Source organism: Loxodonta africana, chromosome X (assembly GCF_030014295.1).
Source record: "Loxodonta africana isolate mLoxAfr1 chromosome X, mLoxAfr1.hap2, whole genome shotgun sequence".
NCBI lineage: Eukaryota > Metazoa > Chordata > Mammalia > Proboscidea > Elephantidae > Loxodonta > Loxodonta africana.
This window is the reverse complement of record NC_087369.1, coordinates 136807762-136824360: the sequence shown is the minus strand read 5'-3', so window position 1 is coordinate 136824360 and position 16599 is coordinate 136807762. Positions and strand designations below refer to the sequence as shown.

The window sequence follows — 16599 nt, the reverse complement described above, 5'->3', positions numbered from 1 at the left end:
TGGTCTTACAAAGTTCCTGAAGTAACTATTCAAACTGTTTATTCTACAAACAGATCAGAGATTTAGAATTTTAAAGCAATATAGTACCTAAGTCAAGAATATGACATTCTTTTAAGAAGCTGCAATTTTGACAATTAAAAAAAGATACCCAAGTTATATCTGAAAAGAAGTTGTCAAATAATATTAATTCAGTAGATTTCAAAATCACAAAACACAGCCACTTACTTAGAAAATAAGAACTAGAGGGTTAGGCTACAGAAGAAATTAAATTGTCTTAACGGAATTACCATTTTTAATGTTATCAACATTAAAGATGCAATCTTAAATATCAAATTCAATAACGTGATTCCTATCAAAATCGGAGCACAGGTTTTGGAAACATAGACAAGTTTATTCTTAAATTTATATGGAAAGGAACATGCCACAGAACAGCTAAAATATATTGAAAAATTAGATTAAAGTGGTGGAATCACTTTATCTGCTACAACGCTATGGGGGCAGTGGTGGTTCAATGGCAGAATTCTTGTCTTCCATGCCGGAGACCTGGTGTTATGGATTGAATTGTGTCCCCCCAAAACGTGTGTCAACTTGGCTAGGCCATGATTCTCGGGATTGTGTGACTGTCCACCATTTTGTCATCTGATGTGATTTTCCTATGTGCTGTAAATCTTAACTCTATGATATTAATGAGGCAGGATTAGAGGCAGTTATGTTAATGATGCGGGACTCAATATACAAGATTAGATATCCCATGTCAATCTCTTTGGAGATATAAAAGAGAGAAATGAGCAGAGAGACAGGGGGACCTCATTACCATTCAAGCAAGAAGAACTGAGAGACAGCGTCGTCCTTTGTACCCGGGGTCCTTGCACTGGAAAGCTCCTGGACCAGGGGAAAAGTGATGACAAAGACCTTCCTTGAGAGCTGACTCAGAGAGAAAGCAGTCCTTCTGGAGCTGATGCCCTGAATTCGGGCTTCTGGCCTACTAGACTGTGAGAGAATAAATTTCTCATTGTTAAAGCCATCCACTTGTGGTATTTCTGTTATAGCAGCACTAGATAACTTAAAAAAAAAAAACTAAACCCATTGCTGTTGAGTCAACTCTGACTCAAAGCAACTGTACAGGACAGAGTAAAACATCCCATAGAGGTTCCAAGGAGCACTTGGTAGATTCGAACTGCTGACCTTTTGGTTAGCAGCCATAGCACTTAACCACTCCATCACTAGGGTTTCCAGGTAACTAAGACACCTGAGTTTGATTCCCGGCCAATGCATCCCATGAGCAGCCTCCACCCACCTGTCAGTGGATGCTTGCATGCTGCTATGATGTTGAACAGGTTTCAGTGGCGCTTCCAGAATAAGATGGACTAGTAAGAAAGGCCTGGCAATCTGCTTCTGAAAATCAGCCAACAAAAAACCCTACGGGTGACAAAAGTCTGATCCACAACCCATCACGGGAATCTCGCAGGACTGGGTAGCATTTTGTCAGCTGTGCATGGGGTCAGGGGCAGACTCAAAGGCAGTTAGCAACCACAACAGTGTAGCAACAGTAATCAACACAGTACGCAATACTGATGGAGGGAAAGACACACAGAACAATGGAACAGAGTAGAGCATCCAGAAATAGACCCACACGCAAATATGCTCCAGTCTTCTTTTTTGACAAAGGTGCAAAAGCACTTCAGTGGAGGGAGGACAGCCTTTGCAAAGAATGGTGCCGGAGCAGATGCACAACCATTAAAAAAAAAAAAAGATGAATCTCCACCTAAACCTCATACTTTATTAAAAAAAATAACTCAAAATCGATCACAGGCTTAAATGTAAAACATAAAACTATAAAACTTTAGAAATAAACATAGGAGAAATTCCTCAGGAACCAGGGCTTGATGAAGAGTTCATAGATATGACACCAAAAAGACAATCCATAAGGGGGAAAAACTGATAAATTGGATCTCATGAAAATGAAAAACTTTTATTCCATGGACTCTGTTCAGAGGATGAAAAGGCAAGCTGCAGACTAGAAGAAAATATTTGCAAACCACATTTCTGACAAAGTATTAGTATCTAGAATATATAAAGAACACTCAAAACTCAACATTAAAAAACAAAACAAAAAACAACCCAATTATAAAATGGGCAAAAGACATGAACAGACATTTCACTGAAGGGGATATACAAATGACCAAGAAGCACATGAAAAGATGTTCACCATCATTAACCACCTGGGAAATGCAACTTAAAGCCACAATGAGTTATCACTACACACCTATAAGGACAGCTAAAATAAAAAATAGTGATCACACCAAACGCTGGTAAGGATGTGGAGAAAATGGATATCTCATACATTGCTGTGGGAATATAAAATGGTACTTCAATTCTGGAAAGTTTTGCCAGTTTCTTACAAAACTAAACACACCAGTTCCCATACAACCCAACATTTGCATTCTTGAACATTTACCCCAGAGAAATGAAAATTTATATTCACACAAAAAAACAATACACAAATGTTTTCAGCAGCTATATTTGTAATGGCCCCAGACTGGTGAAAAACCAGCTGTCCTTCTACATGTGAATGGTTAAACAAACTGTGGTACACCTATACTATGGAATTCTACTCAGCAATAAAAGAATAAACTGTTGATACAAACAACAACTTGAATGAATCTCCAAAGAATTATGCTGAGTGAAAAAAGCCAACGACAAAAGGTTACATATTGCATGATTGCATTATATAACATTTTTGAAATGACAAAAACTACAGAAATGGAGAACAGATTAGTGGTTTCCTGGAGTCAGGGATGGACCTCTGGTGGCACAGCGGTTAAGAGCTCATCTGATAACCAAAATGTTGGCAGTTCAAATCCACCAGCCCCCCTTGGAAACCCTATGGGGCAGTTCTACTCTGTCCTACAGGGTCACTATGCACTGGAATCGACTCCACAGTAATGGGTTTGGATTTCTGGCACCAGCGACAGGGGAGATGGGAAGGAGGAAGGAGGTGGGAGTGGTTATAAAAGGGCACTACCAGGGATCCTCGTGGTGATGGAATTGTTCTATATCTTAACTGTAGCAATGTCAACCTCTTAGCTGTTATAGTGTACTATAACTTTGCAAGAGTTTACCATTGGAAGGAATTGGGTAAAGGGTACACAGGATCACTCTCTATTATTTCTCACAGCTATCTGTAAACCTACAAGTATCTCAAAGTAAAAAGTTTATTAAAAAAAATCTAATACAGAATTAAACACAGAATATACTGTAATTAAACTAATACAGGAAAAGGAAAGAAAATCTACTTACATTAATTTCATATTCTGTTTTAAACATTATTCCCACTAGTCTTTCCCAAACATTATTGACATTAACTACTGAAAGAATATTCCTGGCATATATGGTCAATTCAGGACTCCACTAATGTGTTTGATCAGAGTAAAAGGTTTTTTTTTTCTTTCCTGTTCAATACTAAAATAGAAGGGAACTGATGAAAAGGAGAATTTCAGCTAAAAATCATCAATGCATGACAATTTAGGTAGCTGTTATTAAAAATATTTTTACTTGCTCAAGTGACACTTCTTCCCCCCAGATACCCACGTGGCTCACTCCTCCATCTCCGTCATGCCTTGCCTCAAAGGTCTTCGCAGTGAAGTCTTCCATGGCCACATGATTTAAAATGGCAACTCATTTTCCCCTCTCCCTATACCCTCAATCCTGCTTAATTTTCTCCATAACACATTGCCATCTGATATACTATATGGTTGTTTACTATCTATCTGCCCCCACTAGGATATAAGCTTCATAAGGGTACTAATTTTTGTTAGTTTCATGCACAGCTGTGATCCTCAGTGCCTAGAATAACATATGACATACAGTAAGGAGTTCATAAATGAATGAGTGAAATGGAATTTTTTTCTTGGTGAGGTATAATACAAACTGGCTCTATGAAAATGACAAAATCCAGTTTAGATGAAATCAAGAGTGATTAACTGTACATTGTATAGACTATATGTTGGAAATAGTTTTCACAGTCTTTTGGATGCATTAAAACCAAACCAAATCAAACCGGTTGTCGAGTCAATTCCGACTCATAGCGACCCATTAAAACCAAACCAAATCAAACCTGTTGTCGAGTCAATTCCGACTCATAGCGACCCTACAGGACTGAGGAGAATCGCCCCATAGGGTTCCCAAGGAGTGGCTGGTGGATTCAAATTGCCCGCCTTTTGGTTAGCAGCTGAGCTCTTAAACCACTGTGCCACCAGGGCTCCTAAGATCAGTGATTAGGACTGCATTTTTGCTAGCATAAGAGTATTTTGGGTTGAAGATAGGACCTAGAAAAATAGTTTACCCGTGTAAAGGCATTGCTAATGAATTTCCAGTAGCTTAAGAAATTCATTTAGTTAGGCTGAGTTACAGAGAGTTCGTATCAAGTTTTAATGAGATGGCATCTGCCATTTTGTTAACATCTGAAAGGAAATATCAGTTAAGTATAAATTGATTCAGGGATTTACTAATAGTAAAGAGGAATTACTATTAAACACAGTTGGACCCCGGGTGTGGTACTTAACTTTATAGTGAGAAGAGTGATGGATTAAGTACCAAAAGACTTAATCCTCTACCACTGTAGCCTGGGGAAAGTCACAATCAATTAGACCTCAGTTGCCTCATCTGTAAAATCAGTGGCTGGATTAGTGTCTGTCTTCTTGAAACAACGGCATGTTGTTTTTCTTATCTTAGTGATACTAGGATGGCAGTGGTGGTTCAGTGGTAGAATTTTCGCTTTCCATGCAGGAAACCTGGGTTTGATTCCTGGCCAATGTACATACCTCTCGCATAGCCACCATGCATCTGTCAGGGGAAGCTTTTGTGTTGCTATGATGCTGAACAGGTTTCAGTCGAGCTTCTAGATTAAGACGGACTAGGAAGAAAGGCTTGATCATCCACTTTTGGAAAAATGAGCCAAAGAAAACCCTATGAATCACAATGGTACAATGCAGGACTGGGTGGCATTTCATTCCATTATGCATGGGGTCACCGAGATTCTTGGTAGACTTGACAGCCGCTAAGAACAACAGTGAGACCAATGCTAAACACATTTTTGATAATTAACGAAAACCTGTTAAATAATTTAGGAAATTTTAATTGGTTCCCAGGAAATTTTATCTTCTTTTAACTGAATTATAGTCCTCCTCTCTCAGGGAAGTCTATCCTTTCCTAAAGGGTCTGCAAGGCACTAACTGCCCATTAAGAGTAAGGAGACTGGGTCCAGGAATTTGTCTGTGGGGTGAATCTTGAAGACAATGATGGAGGTGGGTTCTAGGCCCGACGTCATGCAGGTGGATTGCGGTCAAGGGTACTTAAAAGAAAAGCGTTGACCTCAAACTGAAGGTTCTTCTTTTTATTCTCCTTTTAATAATCCCTCATTCTTATATTCACTCCCTAAAAGTTCAAAGCTAAAGACTCCTTCAAACTTAATGCCACACTTGCTAAATGTAAAACACCAAACTCTTCTGAAAATGGCCAAGTGTTAAATGTGTCATTGTTGTGTGCTGTCAAGTTGCTTTTGACTCACAGTGAACCTAGAGGACAGAGTAGAACAGCCCCATAGGATTCCCAAGGAGCAGCTGGTGGATTTGAACTGTTGATCTTTTGGTGAGCAGCCGAGCTCTTCTTAATCACTGTAGTATTTCTGGATGGATACACAAGAAACTAGTAGTAATGGTCCCCTCCCAGGGGTCTGTGGTCAGGAGCAAGAGGCTTATTTACTTGTCAGAGTCCCTTTACAGCTTTTGAATTGTGTTCTATGTGAATATATTTCTTATTTGAAAAGTAAACTTAAAAAACAAATTAGAAGTGCTCAACAATTCTTTAGGTTGACTGCAGCCATTGTGTTTCAAAGCATTTCTCTGCACTCCTTAATGCTCCTTACCTTTGCTCCTTATAGCTGGTGTTCAGTAAATGTGTTTAAATAAGGAATATTGTAAACATCTATTATAAAATAAGTTTTGGAAAAGGTGATCCTACAACTTTTACAGGCTTTCCTTTATTCAAGTAAAAATATTATTGAGAAAAATGTTATTGGGAACAAATCCATGATACCAAACCAGTAAGCATCAGGAAACAAAAGAAAGATACACTTAGATGGCAAAAGCAATAGTGCTCAGTCAATCAAAGTAAGGATTCATATTAACAGCATAGTAGTGATAAATGAAAAGTCATCTTGTCAGTAGCCCCTCTACTCATTAGCAGAAATGCAGTTAGACATTTAATATTAATATTTCCTAATTTCCTCTTGGATCCTAAAGTTAAGCAGTTCTCACAACGAAAGCCATCCATAACATTCACTCATAACCACCCATTGGAAGCAACTAAAAGATAATTGAGGAAGTCATTTTCATAATCTGGCTATAGGCTCACATCATTATGTATTGGATTCCATAGGATTCATAAATTACTGACCTGCTGATTAGGTTTCCCAATTTACTCCTGATCATGAAGGTCCACTCATGGCTATCCATTTTTCATTCTTTCAAATATACATGGAGCACCTGCTGTGTCCTAGGCACACTGTGAAAAACTAGGAATATGGGCCTTAGCCCCAGGGTGTATCTTACTTTCTCCTCAAGGAACACGTCTTTCCTTGGTACATGGAAGGTATTTAGTAATGTCATTGAAGAAAACCACATACAGCAGGCATAGCATATTGCTTTGATCCTCTCTCGGATTTGAAATTTCGGATTTGAAATCCCAGGTCTTCCAGCCCAATTTAAAATCTGTGACAATCAAGAAGTTCAAGGCAGGGAATTAAAGTGTCAGCTATACCTATAGTTGCTTGTTGTGATCCATGAATCAGATAAAACTTAGCAGAACACAGGACTACAGAAAGGATAAGCCATCTATACAAGTAATTGCAAATCGATGTTTTTTAGGGCTCCTGCATACACGGATATTTCCACAGCTGCTAAATCAGCTACTGCAGAAGTACATACTGTGCACAACATCTACAATTTAGCAAAGCTGGAAAGAATTTTATTTTTGTGAAAACTAAATGGGGTGTGGCTCATTTTCTTGCCAAAGGGCTATTTTATTCCAAGGCACTGGTGTCTGCTGACCTTCATTTATAGGCTGAGCAATGTTCTATTTAAGTAAAATTAACTCATCGTGGGCTCTTTTTTTTTAGGATACAGTAATTATTGCAAAGAAATAACAATGTTTAAGCTGGATTTGTTCTTAGTTTAGATTTGATTATATTTGGTCATAAGTGAATGTCTTTGTTCACACAAGGTTCAAATTTAAAAATTATTTTATGTTGAGAAAAAAGGCCATATTTAAGTTCATTTTCTACATGGAAGAATATTTTTGGCTTTCATGAAATCCAGTATTATCTTTGTGTCTTTCTCTTCTACTAGAAAGCAGGAGTATCTTATCCATTTTTGCAGTCCTAGCACCTAATGGTCTTCATAAAACTTTTGTTAGTTGAATGAATGACATCATTCTACCAACTGGTTAATTAGTAATTCATCTGTAGTTTGTACTTCTCAATATATATTTGAGAACTTTGAACATATTTTGAAGTTTTCCTGGGTTTTACACCTATTTATTAATGGCCTGTGTGACATTTACAAAATACATAATTCAGGAGCTCTGGTGGCACAATGGTTAAAAGTTCAGCTGCTAACCAAAACGTTTGCAGTTCGAATCTACCGGACGCTCCCTGAAAACCCTGTAGGGCAGTTCCACGCTGTCCTATAGGGTTGCTATGAGTCGGAATTGACTCGATGGCAATGGGTTTGGTTTTATTTGGTTACATAATTCAAGACCCTTAACTTGATATATCAAGCTTCCCTTCATCCTTGTACAATTCTTTATTTAGGAATTTTTTCACCTTCTGCTGGCACCTACAAATATATTCTAGTTTGCTTTTATTCTGAGGAGTAACAAGTTGGAATGCTTTGAATTAGGATAAGACACCAAATGAATGGGTTGGGTTATATTTTTAAACATATAAATCTATCAATGTTACTTTTTTATTATCTATTCCTAATGATACTTTGGATATATTTGCTTTTTTAAGTACCATAAGACAAAATATAAAATTTTAAGTATTCATAAGCACTCACGAAAATGATTTCACTGTAGTTTTAAACTGGAGAGCCACAAACTGCTCAAAATATTTTTTGAATGTGTCAATGTCCTTCATTCATCATTTCCTGGCTTTTGCTTTTTGAAAACTTCCACAAAAGGAAATAATGGGTATCATAAATTTAAGATTAATATGTTTTGGGTTCACCCATTTCTAAAGGCTACAAGTAGTTTCGGAAAGATATTGGTTTAATTTCTAACTTTTTGCTCTCTCCAGCGTTTTAGATTTTGACTGGTTTATTTTGTCTGTCTGTATTTTTTTCCCAAAGGTAAACATTTCTAACATTCACTTAGAAATACTGAGGAACTTAATTTTTTTTTCTTCCCCCAAAATCAGGCATCGACATTACTTATTCTTCCATTCTGATCTAAGCTACATTTGTTAGTAGCAGTGTGTTTATCATTGCGTGTGTACTGTATTTTAAAATCATGTTTCCAATTTTCTTTCTAAGGTTAGTTCTTCAAACTGCTTGATGGCATGTCCTCAGAAAAGGATAAATTAAATGGTAAAAAGGTTTCTTAGCTAAGCCAAGAAGCTTTTTCAACCTGGAACACTGCATAAATCCTTCACCTTTATAAGGAAAAGCTGTATTTTCACTATGACATCTAATAAAATATTAAACAATGAACTATTTTTAAAGTCCTGAATAGTGATACGTAAGGAAAAGTGTTTGAACTAGAGGAAATAAAGAGGTAGACATAAATACATGACAAGGATCACGTAAGGGGACATCAGTATTCCACCTGTAAATGGAAATATTTATTGAGCACCAACTATATGCTAGTTGCTTTATAAATATGCTCACTTAATTCTAAGGAAAACATTGAAAAGCAAGTGGTATTATTCCCATTTTACTAACAGGGAAATTGAGGTTTAGAGAAGTTGAGATAAAACCCAACTGAACTATAAAATGGCAAAGCCACTGGAATCCATGTCTTATGTTAAACTCAGGCTGACTATCAAACTTAACATATACATGATCCCCCAAAGAAGTAAAGAAAGAAGGTTGTGGGAACAAGTTGTTAAGGCAGACGAGCCCTTCCACATCACTTCTGGGTCGTTATGTAAGCCCGGATCGTTCTGACCCTTAGGCTGGTAAACTCGGAGACAGAGGGAAAGACCGGGGAAGGGACTGTTAATCAGCATGGAATACATTTAGGGAGGGATATGCAAGGTACAATTGACCACTCAGATGTACAAAATATTTGTAAGTCAAGTGTTTATAACGTAGGGAATCACCACATACTGAAACCAGACACAAACTAAGTGGCAATATTTCAATTTTTACTACTATTGGATCTCTGTCTTGTTACATTATGTAAGCAACCTGAATGAAATATTATTAAACTTGGAATTTAACTGGGGTGATGTTAAAGTAATTGAAGGGCCCAATAGCCTGAGACAAAAAGAGACATCAACAAGCACAGTCATTTAAACAACTCCAGGGCTACAAGTTTCTTTAGGGTATTGAATATTTATGGGCACAAGTAAGCTCTGTATGCTTGAACTAAGTTTTATAGAACCTGAAATCTAAAAGCTATTTAAAAACAAACCTGTCTCCCTCCCCCATTAACAGTTCCTTTTCAAAAAATAGAACTTCCTATGATTGTACACCCCACAGGATCCTACTTCATCCTGCTTCACACCTGCAAACTAGATCAGAGGAAACCAAAATATTCCAAGACATATACTTTACTTCAACTAGTTCCAGTTTAGAATCACATATGATACCCTATTTTAAAGAAGAGTTTTTTGTTTTGTTTTGTTTTGTTTTGTTTTTTAGTTCCTCAGGTTGAAATTTCAAGGGTATCATTTTGTTTAAGCCAATGTTTAAATTTCAAAGACTGTCAAAGGAATTCATCTTTAAAATAAAAAAATCTTTACAATTTCTCTTTCAGGTATTTATCGTTAAGATACCATGGAGTCGCAAAATGACTTTTCCCAAGGATGGTCACTCAAGTATTATCTGTAAGATATGGGAAACCATCTAAATGCCCAACATTGTGGAATTAGTGAAATAAATTATGAAATATCCATTATGTAGAATGAACAGTAATTTTAACCATTTTCAAAAATATTTTATTACATGAAAACATGCTCATAATGTAAAAGTGAAAATAGGATACAAAGTATATATACAATATAATCCCAATTTTTTCAAAAGTCTCTCTCTCTATATATGAAAGAGACGTAAAAATATGAACAAGTGGTACAATTATGAATAACTTTCGCTTTCTTTATAAACTCTTAAAATATTTACAATGAACTTGTATTTTTTTAATTCAAAGCAAAGTGACAAAAAAAAGATCTTAAACACAAACTACTTTAGATACTTTCATAATAGACAGACTAATTAATATACACTGAATCTTAGTGTGATAGGATGTGTCCTAGGAAACATTTCATATCGTTTTCACTGCTGACTGAACATTTTGCAGCATGGCCTGGCAATTCTCCCTGACCTAAAATACAAGCCCCAAAATGTTGAAAAGCTCAATAAGAAATGGCAAAAATGTTAACATCCAAGTTAAGAAATATAGAAAAAAATCTTTAAAAATTGCATATCTCTATGTAGACAGTGTATTACTCAGTGTCAACAGGAGAATGTCAATATGAGTGTAAAGTTATGTAATTAGAGCACGTAGTGCAGAACACAATATGAATATTCAAAGCTATTCTACTGCTGTAATAAAATTCATTTTACAGAAAATATACGCAATACGTATCGCCTTATGAATCAGAATTGACTCGATGGCAATGGGACAGGCCTAAGAAATCACGAATCGCATTTTCAATGAATGGGTTACGAGAAAAAAAAAAGTTCTGTTATTTAATTTTGCAAGCCAGAGATGACGAAATAAGAGACCAGACTTCACAAAAGAAAGTAATTTTTAGTAACAAAAAGAACCCACTGTTCTGAACTAGTTATATACCAGGTTATTTTCAAAAAGTAATTTAACTCAGGGCTTTCTGCTTATTTCATTTTAACTAAGTATTATCACTTGATAAATGACAGCCTAACAAATTTTATCAAATGTAATTTTAAACAATGCAATAAAAAACAACATGATAACTCAATGAATGACAGAGTTAAAGAACCATCATATAATTGTCAAGATGAAAACAAACACTGAAAATTAAGTTCAAGTTCATAGTTTTCAGGGTGGAGGGTTGAAAATGACCTCAGACATTATCTAGTCCAACACATTTTTTTAAAATGAAGGTCTACATTAATATCTCCTACTTTTTTGTTATTGACTATGCAATTTCCCGTATCTGTATGCTGTCCTCTTTTAGACTGCAATTATGAGGGGGAACACTTGATTTTTAGTAATTTTACACAAAACCTCTTATTACAATCACAAAATTGAGAATGAAGTATGATAAGCCAATACACTCACCCTACAGGCAGTCCCCGGGTTACAAATATGAGGTATTTTTGTAAGCATGCTATGAAAATACCTCATGGGGGAGGGAGTACTTGGCAAACACATAGATGGCACGTGTTATCTGAGTAAAAATATGGTCTATTAAAAATCTGAGTTAAATACAATGATTCACAATAATGAATACACGCACTACTTCATGATGCTCATGAAAGCACTACGCAGTTTGAAAGTGTTTAAGTGTTTTATATGTATAGAAATGTAAAATGTCTACTATATACTAAGAGAAACATTTGACTAACTGACGGTAAATAAGAATCATATTGCACCTGTTCCAACTTACCTACAAATTCGACTTAAAGACAGACTTAGGACTGGACTTCGCTCATAACTTGGGGATGGCCTGCATAATAATTGCCAATGAAGTCCAAAATATAGGCTACTCTGCACAATATTTGAGGGAAGAAACATTTAAAAATTCATATGTATAGGTTTATATTATCTTGTTATCAACCATTTCTCTTATTTATCACTGTATTTCTCCTTCGCTTGTAAAAATTGGATGGGTGGAAAATATTTACAAAGTAGCAAAAATGTTGCAAGACTTAAGTGATGAGAATTCTACCATCTCTGCAAATTTTGTTAAAGCCTTAATGTTTCTATGATATACTACTACAGTAACATTTTGAATTTATATTGCACCTGTCGGCTACAGAGCCAAGGCTTCACGTAGCTCACTTATCCTTTCAGCATGCCCGTGAAACAAATTGGAAACAGATGGTTTAAAGAAAAGTAAAATCCAGATATGAGCACAGAAAGATTCAGTGATTTACTTAATGAGGCCTACCTGTCCAGAATGCAGAGGACTAAACGATACTGGATTGCACACTTAGTGTCTTTTCCAGTAAACAATGCTACCTTCTTATCATAAAACGAACTGCTAAATTCTTCAGAAAAACTAAGCTTTCTCATAATATAAAATCACTAGGTTTAATATGCCAAAAATGCTTGCTAAGGAATGATAAAAATGATGCCTGTATATTTAAGAAGTAACAAACAAACAAAAAACCCAGGAAATCAAAAACCTTGAGCCATTCCCTCATTTTATATGTGAGAAAAGGCATGGTGTCTGGCATATGTATGTACTCAATTAACGTTCGTTATTAATATAATAATAATTTTAAGTGACTTTCTCAAGGTCAAACTATGAGTCAGTGGCAGAACCAGGTCTAGAATCTAGTTCTCCTGAGGCCAAATTCAACATACTCTCCCTTTGGTATTTTATTTTTTGTTTAACAACAATGCTTCTTCATCCCTAAAACAGTTTTTACTCACTGATCTTTGTCTTTCAAATGCTAAGAATAAAGCAAATTCGATATTATTAAATTTACTGTGAGTTCTTTGAAAATGCCTCATCTCCATAACTACAGTAAGTTGGCCCAAGTCAGATCAGACCTTCTCCTGAGGCTGACATTTCATGAGTAGACAGTTTTTTTATATTTCTAAGTCAAATTTTAACCAAAATTCTCTAAGTAAAAATAGCTAGCTCTGACCACTGATATCTGAAAGAGCTTCCAACGTTGTAATGCATCCCAGAAGCTTTAGAAACCTCCAACACATTGAGCATACATTGTATCATATATCACCCTCTAGAACAATTACAAACTCAATACATGATCTGGCTGTTTTCTTCTAAGCTGGGTTTTATTATTGATGGGTGTTCATGTTCAAATTCTATTTTATACCAGCTACTTTTGGAATCTATACCAAAAAGCAAAACCAAGAAACCTTTTGGCATATACATTCACTTACAATATGCTAGATCAAACACAATAGCAGGTTGTGTTAAGAATATTATGTCAGTTTTTTTTTTTATTTCTTGGAAAGCCAAGTAGAAATAACATCTAAAATGGAATTTGGAATAGTGGAAAGTGGACTTCTTTTCCTTGTCAGTTTTACCAAAAAGAATCACTTTAGTGCTAAAGCCCATGGTCAAGCTACCCCTTTTCTTTTCAGTAACAGTCACACTGTTTGCCTAGGAGCAAAATTTAATTTGGTTTCTAATAGTGCCCTGGATACTGACATCCTGCCAATATGAAGAGATCAGGTTAAGTTCAATGTGCATGCAACCATTTGTAGAAAAGACTTAAACAATCTCAACAAAATATTGCTCACTAGTTATAACTAGGAAACACTGGTGCCGTAGTGGTTAAGAGCTACAGCTGCTAATCAAAAGGCTGGCAGTTCGAATTCACCAGGTACTCCCTGGAAACTTTATGGGACAGCTCTACTCTGTCCTATAGGGTCCCTATGAGTCAGAATCGACTTGACGGCAACGGGTTTGCTTTAGTTATAATTAATCCTTCATCCCGAAATGCCATTTAAAAATAAATAATAATAATTATTATTTTTTTTAGCCTAGTCATTTTTAGCAAATGAATCTACATGATGGCAGGAGACTAGAGACCTTGGACTTCAGCTTAAGTTCTTTCGCTCCACATGCTCATTTTACAGGTAAAGAAAGGGGTTGATAAGTTGTTGGATCTAACTGCAGGAATTAAAAATTATACTCACAACCCCTAATTTTAATAAAAACTTTGGTTCATTAGATCATATCGCTAAAAAAAAAAAATGAGGTCAGCAATATTTAGGGTGGTTTTTAAATGAGTGGGAATCCCAAGACTATTAAACGCTGTGGACTGAGAGCCCTTGGGGATGATTCCACTTCACCATGATTTCATACTTACAAAAATAAGCTTATCTCCCTACCACTTTAACCTAGCTGTCCCTTTTTATTAAACATTTAATAGGGGTTCAAACTAAAGTTATATTATCACCTCGCTTCCACTAGGGGGGTCTGTCTGCCACTGTAGTTAAAAAAAAAAAAAAAACTACAGTAGTTAACTTCAGTTTAAATCCATTTCCAGCTAATCTGTGCCACAAGGCTAGCCTTGGGGTCAGAACTATGTTTTAAAGCGGTCTAGTTTTTTTTTTTTTTTTAGTTTTTAGGCTCAGAAACCGAGGCACAGGGAAAAAAAAGTGCTCAAGTTATTCAGAGGTTGCTGCAGTAGACAAAGGGTTTTTGGCTAAAGCATACATAAAAAAAGCATACATACAAAGCCAAAATCTCTTAAATGTTTCCAGTTTCATTTGTACAGCTTCTGCCCTAGTTGTTTTCAAGCCTGAATGTGTTATCAACTGGATCTATTTTTGAAAATAATTAAAGCTTTTAAACTCCTGACCTCAGAGATTCCTCTGGCCATTTCTATACCCCGCAATATATAATTTGCATAGCAAAATTGCCACGTTATGCCAGAAGCAACCTTCACTTGGGCCACATGGGCGGATATTGGTCAATATAGGAAAGTTGTTTCAGCGTCCTCTCATTATTCCTCCAAACCATTGACAGGCAAAACCCCAACCAGCTCGTTTATCAAATTTAGTGTCTACTGTTTTTGTGTGTGACATCTGATTCAAGTAATTCCAAAGCACAATTAACTGATGGCTGAATTTTTTGTCAAGAGATTATCCACACCTTTGAGAACATGGGCCAGAGCATGGAATATTGACAGAGCCTTTTTAACATTATCATATGGGATATGGCTTCAAACCTAGCATTTAGAAATGAAATAGGAATTGAGTAAAGGTGTAATTTTCCTAGAAAATAATGAATAAAATATCTTTAAAATTTCCAAAATCCATTAACAAAATTGAACGGGAGCAGGGGTGATATATAAACAACTCCTAGCACAAACATATCCCAAGTTCTTATTCTAAGAAACAGTTCCTGTTTTTATTTTGGATGAAATCTGAATACCAAATTCCCTTTCTGTTCCCCTCATCCAAATCTAAGCCGAATTCCCAGAGCTGAGGCTAGTTCAGCCCGCCACCCACCCGCTTTTTTTTTTTTTTTTTGGCCAGGTAATTGTTGGAATATGCGCCTCAGCCATTAAATTCGTTTTAAAGGCAAAAGTCATGTGGCCATTACCCTAGGGGCATCAGAGATTTGGGACACGTGATGCCAACTGGCATGTGTGGGAGTGCGGCCACTTAGTTGGAATTCACTGTAAGCTGGGTCTCCAGGATCAGGTTCAGGCTCTCAAACACATTGTGACATCCAGTAAAGTGGAGTAAGGGCTTACCCTTCAGTACTTCTTAATTTCATCTACGTTTCTATTTACTGTGCCAGGTCCCCCTCTTCTCCCCCCACTCCCTCACTCATAACAAGCCGGGTGCTCCCAGCATCCTGTCTTACTCTAAAAAGGTGAGGCTCTCCTACCCAGTTCCTCCAACGTCTACACCACTGGGAATGTTGTACGGCTCAGGTGAGGAGCAAGAAGGATCGCCTTTTGGGAAGTGTGAGACACTCCACCTCCCGGGCTGGGACCATCTCATGCCTTGGAGCCCAGCCGGCCGTTGGAACCGCCAGCACACACAGGAGCAGCAGCAGCAACTTTGGGACTGGCGAGAAGCCAGGGCGGGGGTGGGTCGGCGTCCCCAGGCCTCTCATTAGAGCGTTTAAGTACTGCGGGTGGACAAAAGTAAATACCAGCAAGTGCAGCTGTGTGTGTCTGGGGAGGGGATCACCCCTCTTCCCCCTCACCTTTCGTTTTGCCTCCAAGGGAGCCCCTCCAGGAGCCCCCCCCCCCCGCCGCCCCCGGTCCTGAGCAGCCGCTGCTCTGACCGCTCACTCTGGGCTGCGGAGCCGATGGAGCCAAGAAGGAAGCACGGAGGCTGTGTTGGGTTTGGGGCGAGGAGGGAGATGAGAAAGGAAAGGTACTGCCCTAATGGCCCGGAGATGGTCTGCTACTGAAAAAAAAAAAAAAAAAGTGCTTACTCATAGGGAGTCGCGGTGCGATCGCGACGCTCTCGCTATTGGCAAGGGAAGCCGGCGGAAGGCAGGGAACTGGAGCCTGGTTTCTTCCTGAGGCCTCGGCACCCCCTGGAGCCCCGAGGCCGGTGTAAGCCCGCGGGGTCAGCCGAGGCGAACGGGCGCGAGGGCGAGTGAGGGCTGGAGGCGACGCGGGCTGCCGGCTCCCGGGTTTCCTGAGTCCGCGGGGCGGAGGGGGCAGG

General features: G+C 37.6%; 1 protein-coding gene across 2 annotated transcripts in view; it reads right to left on the bottom strand.

The window, feature by feature from the left end:
• The window catches only part of PLS3 (plastin 3), a 93512-nt gene that overhangs the window by 76395 nt on the left and 518 nt on the right, over positions 1 to 16599 (bottom strand). The gene's annotated exons all lie outside the window — the stretch shown is intronic.